We start from the raw sequence: 8,691 nt of genomic DNA on the forward strand, positions 1-8,691 counted from the left end.
TTATAACAGTTTATATTCTCCTTCTTCCCCTAAACCAGCCCAGATGATGTCTCACTGACCCCAGGTCAGCACCTCCAGGTCCAGCACCTCTGCTGAAATACACAATTAAACATTTTCTATGCCCTATTTTTGTATTAATAAAATTAAACAGAATTTAAGAAAATGTAATGACCTAAAGATATGCTATTATTCAACTCCTTGTACACATGTGGTAAATAATGGTTAAAACCTCAGTAAATGAAATAATAATATGTTTAACAATTACTATTTTAATACAATTTCGTATTTTCCTCTTATCACAAAGTAGAGGTAAGAATATATCCATCCTCTCTCATCATTAAGATAGAGGACTTCCTTACAGAGCCCCTCCTCCAACACACAAGAACACGCACATGACCAATGAGGGCAGAGATAAGTTTATGCTCAGATGGAAGGCTGACAGGCAGGTAGGCCATCCAGTTATTTTAGCCGGCTAAAATGATTGGTCGTGCTTTTTACAGTACTACGGCTTCCACAGATGACGTTTTGTTATGGATTTTTTTGTCAAAGCACTTACACTATTAAAACTACTGGGTTAAAAAATAACCCAATCATAACCCAGCTGCTGAGTCACTATAGGACAGAACACGCGCTGGGTTGTCTTAACCCATGTGCCGAGTTGTTTATTTGACCCAAGCTAGTGATTGAAATTAACTACATCACTGGGTTAAATATAAACCATACATTGGGTTGTTCATTTGACCCAAGCTATTGATTGAAATTAACTATATTGTTGGGCTAAATAGAATATAGTGTAATGAATTATCTCCAAACACACCGTGTATATATATATATATATATATATATATATATATAAAAATGCATTTATTGATAATTTGAACAGCTTTGGCAAATCGCCAACATTCCATTTCCACTATAAAAGAACAATGCATTTTAGCACAATACAAATTCAATATATTTAACTCTTAAATAAATAAAAAAACACCTTAAGCTTTTCTTTTTAATGACTGATTTTAAATGCCATTTTATTAATCTCTTTCATTTTTTGTAAAGCACTTTGAATTGCCTTGTGTTGGAAAGTGCTATATAAATAAACTTGCCTTGCCTTGCCTTGCCTTAAAAACAGTGCCAGGGCCTTGAGAAATATCTGTATTTTAACCATCACTTATGAGTGAACACAATTTTCAGGAACAGTTTTGCATATTAATTTAACACATGGACCATAAAGACCCAATACATATAAAAGTATAAAACATCTACGAACAGTCCTTCAACTTGAAGCTGAACAGTAACAAATCTGTCAATGAACACAATAGAACACAGATGTAAAGCAGCAGGATGTAAGCCGAGGAGAACTGTGTGTGTGTGTGATTGTTAAAGTGCAACTTTGTTGGTAGGATTAAACTGCCAAAAGCCTTTTCAGACTCAACACCCTGGGCTTCAAGTTCCCCTCATCCAGGCCCATCAACACTTTCTGGGTGAAGTCGAAAGTGTTGGCCAAGTCTTTTGGGTAGCTCAGATGCAGGGCAAAGGTCAGTGCAAAAAGCAGGATGAATGCGTCAGCCAGTGTGGGGAGTTCGATAACTCCGTTACCCTCAATGACAACAGCGATCCTCTCTGGGCAGAAGAGCGTGGTATCTGTTGACATGGCACTGATCATGAGAAGTCCTCTGTGTCTGGATCATCAGACTGCTCCACCTGATGACAAGAACAGATAAACGTTACCCAAATTGCCTATCTCAGAAATATGTTTTCTGAAAAATACATCAGTGACATATCACATAAAATAACTAGTGCTGTCAAAATTATCGCGTTAACGGCGGTAATTAATTGTTTGAATTAATTGCGTTAAAATATTTATTTAACGCATGTGCAGAATGGCCCGCCCCATACGTGCCACCAGTGGCAGCGCCAGGATATGGCTGGGGTAGGCTACACCCATACCAAGAAATCGCATAGCCTCATCATGAAAAATGATGTTAAAGTAAGCAAAATAAAGTCTGCCAACTCGCGCGTAGTAAATTGCACAGACAGCAGTTAGTAAGATTGATTTCAGTAGCCACGGTTTTGAAAACTTTTGTCACGTAGTGATCGTCTTCTCAATAGAACATCTTTGATAACGGCGTGGTGTTGTTGCAGGAAGTCCCGACGGAGAATACTTTTGCTGTAGTACAGGGGTGCACATAACTGGTACGCAGGTTATGTGCGTAATCTCTCTGAAATGCGTACCGTCACTTGTGTCACAAACAGTGCTGGAATTGGGCCGGTACTCACCGGTACGCAGTACCGGCACTTCTGGTTCTGACCCATGGAGTACCGGCACTTCTTGCTCAGTACCGGCATGCTGGCGGTACTCCGGTACTCATGCACCGTGCCAGTACTCAACACTCTCCCGCCGTTCTTATTATACATCCATATATATATATACAGCCGCCCGGTACTCAGTAGATGCGTCATGAGGTGCCGAACGGACATTCTCATCGCTCTAACCGCTGGAGTTTCACAGCGGCTGTCAGCTGTTTACTCCTGTCATTCAAACAGAACGTACTGGAGAGGGGGCGGGGCTTATCTTCTCCATGTAAATACTGTGGTGGAAACGACTATGTCAAAATTAACCTATTTCACCGTGATTTAATAGTAATACACGTTTCAAAATAATAAAAATAATAATAATGCCGAAGTAACAACATACTGAAAACTGTTAGTAAAACCATGTTTTAATGCTTTACAATTTACATACCTAGATGCACGTGTTGTGTTTATGCAGTGCAACTCCCACCCAGTGGGTGGCTATGTAGAGTGATAGAACAGAGCAGGCACGCCCCCGAGAGAAGGAAAGCAAGTCACGTCACAAATTAGCATTTCTAAAATGTTAGCTTGGATTAATAAAAGTGCAAAAAGACAGCGGTTGTCGCCGGAAGAAACTTCAAATACAGAGAATGCTGTGCCTGTGTTGGAAATTGTGTCTGATGGGGAGCTTTCTTTGGTTGATCCTCCTGCTCCAAGTTCTAGTGCATTAGCATTAGCACTAGCTCCGCCGCCTCCTCCAGAGCCTCTAACGTTAGCTGCTGCTGGCGCAACTGCCACCACCAACACCGGGCAAAGCGATGCACCTGACTGCTGGACAACGGACCAGGTGCAATATTTTTTGCAAGACCAATGCATGGCTCCTTCTTAAAGATAAGAAGCTAGGATGTCGGATATGCAGAGATGTCAAATCTTTGGGAATACACACTGGACAAGGACTGAAACTGTCAACTGAATGGGGTGAGTGTGCAGTGTCTCATTTCGGTGTTGACAAGGGCAAACAACAAGCTAGCCTGAGAAAAAAAATCAAAGAACATAAAGAATCACAAGCCCATGTAAAAGCTGCTGACATCCTTACATCTGCTTCATGTGAAACTATTCAACATCAAGTGCAGTCTATGTATAAATCTGAATTAGACACCACTATCAGAGTTTTTCGAACGGCATATACAATTGGCAAACATAGCCGGCCATTCACAGACATGCCAATTGATTTGAATGTACAGAAACTGAATGGGCTGAACGTGGGCAGGGTTTTGCACTCCAATAAAACCTGTGGCGAAATCATCGACCACATAGCTCATGAGCTGAAGAAAAAAATGGCAAAAGACATTACAGAAAACCAAAGAAAACTCTGTGTTTTGGTCGATTAATCTACCACTATTAGTGGTAAAACGGTGCTTGTTGTGTGTCTACGCTCAGCATTAGCTGATGCTGAGCCCGAAACGTTTTTTTGGGAGCTGATCGAGTTGGATGGAACAACGGCTGATGACATCACAAAGGCGTTAATGAAGTGTCTTGGAAGAGATTTTAACGAGGACTTTTTAGGTCAGTGTTTCGTTTCTTTTGCATGTGATGGGGCTTCAGTCATGCTAGGGAAGAGAACAGGCGTTGCTACCCAGTTGTGTAGTAAATTCCCAAGCCTGTTTGTGTGGCACTGCTCCAATCATCGTCTAGAGCTGGCAGTTGGGGATGTGGTCAAGGAGGTCTCAGGGCTCAATCATTTCCAGATCTTTTTTGACAAACTCTATTCCTTGTTCCATGCCTCCCCCAAAAATCAGAGGCAGTTAGCGCAGTGTGCGCAAGCAGTCGGACAGCGTCTCCTGGTGATAGGGCGTGTTTTGTCCATCCGCTGGGTGGCTTCAAGTGAAAGGAGCGTCAGAGCAGTCTGGGAAAACTACCGAGTGCTTCATGATCACTTCACAAATGCTGCAAACGACACGAGCAGGGATTCCAGAGACAGTGCAAAGTACAAGGGCCTGGATGATGTGCTCACATCTGCAACGTTTGTCAGCAATCTGGGACTGATGTACGATGCGCTCACAGAGCTCAGCGACCTCTCTCGGCAACTCCAAAAAAGAGAGATGACACTGCCTACAGCAGATAGGCTCTTAACTCGAGAAATACGAGTTTTTGAATCCATGGTCACCATGCCTGGCCCACACATGACTACAGTTCATACAGCTCTAGCTGAGAAGTCCTTCAAGGGTGTTGCCCTGCGTGAGAATGGCAGGCTTGTACAGATTCATGCAGGTCAGTTTTTCCGCAGTATGGTAGAGAATCTGAGACACAGAATGACTTCCACAACCTCCTCTCATGTCAGCACAAGAGAAATCCCATTACATGGCCGGGAGGCCCGGGACAATCAGCTAATCCAGGACATGAAAGTTATCCATCCTGGAAGTTGGCCTGAAGAGGAGTTAGACGTACAGTATGGGGACGTAGAGGTGCTACGTTTGTGCGAAGTGCTGAAAGTGGACAGAAGAGAGACTGTTCAGGGCTTTCGCGAATACAAGGAAACCAGGGCATCCCGTACACCTGCTGCCATGGAGCCTCTACTGAAAGCAGTCCGAACCATCGCTGTCTCCACTAGTGAGTGTGAGCGGGCATTCAGCTGCATGAACGATATCCTTACTGCAAAAAGGAATGCTCTCTCTGTCAGCCGACTGTCCAGCCTGGTTTTCATTAAATGTAATGGACCATCACTAGGACAGTTCAATCCGGAACAGTATGTGAGGTCCTGGCTGGCAAAGGGAAGGAGAAGTGCTGATGAAAGAGCCTGTCCAGCTCCAGCCCCTGATACTGATGTCCCCAAGGCCTTCTGGAGCCTTTTCTAACAATGTGAAGTATATTGCAAAGCAGCTCACCCAGTGAGAAGACTTTTGGCATAATGTGCCGATTTGTACAGATCCTGGAGATAGAAGGACTTCAGACCAACCAGGGAGTTATCTGATCAGCTTGGTGTTCAATGTAACTCTTTACCATGGCTCAGACTTTGTTACTTGCAGTTACAGTTTCTCATTTTAGATTGTGCAAATTTTGCATTTGTTTTTACATGTTCTTTGTTCATGCTCTTTATCATTTTTCTGAGTTGGAAAGTTAGATTGCATCATAGTTTACTTTATACATATTTGTATTCTTCAGTGGTGAAGTATATTGCAAAGCAGCTCAGCCATGTGAGAAGACTTTTGGCACTTTTTCGTTTTTCGTTTTCTGAGTTGGAAAGTTAGATTGCATTCAAAATGTACAGAAATACTTAATTTTGTTAAAGCTTTTTATAAAAAATGCTTCTGACCAGAGCTTTGTTTCCTTGTCATTAATGTTGAACACCACCAGAGGGGCTCTCACCTGAAAGGTCTCTGCTTCATGTGTCTTCAGCAGAATTTTCAGTTAATATTGACCTTACTGAGCTTTAGCCATATCCGCTGCCTATCATAAAAAATGTTAAGTACAGTGAACCTTTCTAAAATATACAGTAGTAAAGAGACAAACCCACCAGCATTATAGTAGCCAAATTCTTGTTTGTGGGCTGTATATATAAAATTGACTTGAAAAAGTTGCTGATTTTAGAGTACTGGCACCTTTTTCATTCCAATTCAAGCACTGGTCACAAAGCGCATTTGCGTACCGACGTAGGCTACTTGTGAAACTTTTCCAGAAGGCGGTTAGATCACCGGACGACAGAGTCGGTCTCCGTGTGCACAGACAGGGCTGCTGTTAACGTCGGTCTGTACAATGGAATTGTGCCAAAACTACGCCAACCGGCTACGGAGGGAGACTCCCCCCCCTTCACTGGAGAACTGCGCTAAAAGAGCTGATCACAACGTTCACACTCTGTGGTCACGAAGTACTCCACCAGCCCCCACCCCCCGTCGACTTTCCTGAAGTACCCGTTGATAGAAATCAACACGTAATGAATTAAGACCCCACGGTTTGATGATTGATAGGTGTGTGGGTTGTCTTTTATTTTGACACGCAGAAAAATGTTATAATAAACATAGATACTGTATGTTAAATGGATATATCCGCCTTCTTTCATTTATCTTTCCATTCCCACAACAATATGCATAAATAAATGGCATATGTTGGACATAGTTCGAATGGTGATTAATCATGATTAATTAATTTGTAAGCTGTGATTAATCTGATTAAAAATGTTAATCGTTTGACAGGCCTAAAAATAACCTTATGTTTTGTGCCTAATGTGGGTTTAAGGAAACGCCTATTAGCATTGCACAACATAATGTTACAGCACCAGAAACGTCAGCCTCCAAAATAACCAATCAGTTGACATAAATGCTTTCAACAAAAAAACATGTACAACATTAATAAGGGTAGGATTTATTTTATCACTGTATTAGACTGTTACTATTAGCTAGTTGTACCTAATAAACTGGCAACTGAATATGTATTTACAGTATAATCTCTCCCTACTACACATACAAAAAAATATGGGGAACACTAGAGATTATTTTGTATTGAACACTGATGCTGCAGGAAAGAAAGCCCTCTCTTGATTGTGTATTTTATTAAATCACGTGAGCCCATTTTATACACTGAAACCTAGAGCTTACATTTCAAATAAATCCTAAAGTAGAAATCATATTCAACACTTGAAGTAAAGGGAGATTATGTTCAACATGTCCATTGTGTACCTTACAATAATTACAATTCTTATAGCAATATTCAAATCTTGGAACTAGAACCTGAATGGGATGTGAGCAACACAAGATATGTTTGATTAACAACACCTCAGTGACAGAATCAAGTTTTGATGACACCAGGACAGTTCATACTTTTTCAAACTAAATCTATCATTTATTATAATTTTTTCACTATAAAAATTCAAATAATTGTCTCCCTGCAATAGAGCTCCTGAAACAATGTAACGAGAAACTATATTTTTGGATGATCTGTCACATACATTCAAAACAGTTATTATGCTGACTTACATGCCACAGCCTCAGAAACGTGGAGTCATCTTCATGCAGATAGAGCATGGAGGACAGCAGCACGGAGGACATGTCACCTTGCTCCTTGAGTGTGAGAACATATATTTGTTTTACTTTGGATGCTAAACAGTATAACCACACAACAATTGATATCACAAGAAAGGGCTCTTCCATGACTGAAGAGATTAACATTTTGACAAAGATAATCCACTCTAGTATGAGAATAAAACACCAAGAGGCATAACCGACTCACCTGGAGTTCATAGGAGGCTAATAGCTGATCCAGAATTTCAGTTTCCTTTCCTTTCCTTGCTTGCCGCCTTCTTCCTGAACAGGCTCTGAAGACGGGGGGGACATGTCTATCCAACTCCGCATAGAAGTGGTTCTTCAGGTTGAGGTTTGTTATCCTGTGAAACTCTGCCAAAAATATAAAATGACTATTTAATTCACAGTACAATGTATATGTGGACCGAAGGCAGCAGAGATAAACAGAAACATAACATGCTAAATCTGAGTAAACATGTTAAAGTTATCAGTGACAAAGGCACATAAAATAATTATATAGTTGTAATAAATAAAATATTTTCACCTGTGACTCCATTTTCAAGGCAGGTCAGCGTTCCAGGATCTCTCCAACAGGTAGCTCATCATTGATGATCTCATTGCGCCGCAGGGCAAAGGTGGACGAGGGAAGGGGCTGCAGCACCCCCAAACGCAGCGCACATACAGTGTAACAGCCCCTACAAACGGGGCGGCATGTCTGAAGCTAGACCAACAACATGAAAGCTACACTTTGCTCCCACAATGCAGTTCGGCTAAGCGTGACGTCACCACATTCAAAGTGAATGGGCAGAAGCGTCAACGCACGCCGCCGTGTGTAGGGGCCGTAACTTCACTCCATTCACTTTGAATGGAGTGACGTCACGCTATGCCAAACTGCATTGTGACAATCAAATAATATGCCAGTACAAGCTCTAGCCAATCCAACCGCGTGCTTGTGTGTCCAGGGCGGGATATTCATGCGAGTGGTTGTTGGTCGAGCTTCAGACAAGCCCGCTGCCGTGTGTGTAGGGGCCGTAAGCATGCCACAGTTGCGCAGCTGCAAGGCTCTGCTCGCGCCGCTGCAAGGCTCTGCTCGCACCTAATTGTAGATTACATCTAGAGTATTGCAAATAAATAAACTGTTAACAGCAATGTAATAAGTATATAAAGTATATGCAAAATGAGAAGTTATATATGGCACACAGATGTGATTTGTTACTCTATCATTATCATGGTCAGCTATAATACTTGTGCAAACCCCACCCAGCATTGTAGCTTGTGCTACATTAGCATGAATACATTAGGACTATATGCTAGCTGCACTGTGATTTGGACTAGCCTATAGGCTTACCTCTCCTTTGCTCATGTTCAGTGTAATTATGGGGATACT

The 8,691-nt window shown here is 41.8% G+C and overlaps 1 long non-coding RNA gene across 1 annotated transcript; it reads right to left on the bottom strand.

Moving 5' to 3' along the window:
- Positions 1–1,134: 1,134 nt before the first annotated feature.
- Positions 1,135–8,129, bottom strand: LOC117538583. The gene is made up of 4 exons (XR_004567877.1): positions 7,849–8,129; positions 7,513–7,676; positions 7,260–7,343; positions 1,135–1,698 (listed from the first exon to the last, which is right to left on the bottom strand). It is a non-coding gene; the product is annotated as an uncharacterized LOC117538583 (long non-coding RNA).
- Positions 8,130–8,691: the final 562 nt, after the last annotated feature.

The sequence above is a fragment of the Gymnodraco acuticeps genome, unplaced genomic scaffold (assembly GCF_902827175.1).
Source record: "Gymnodraco acuticeps unplaced genomic scaffold, fGymAcu1.1, whole genome shotgun sequence".
NCBI classification, from domain to species: Eukaryota; Metazoa; Chordata; class Actinopteri; order Perciformes; family Bathydraconidae; genus Gymnodraco; species Gymnodraco acuticeps.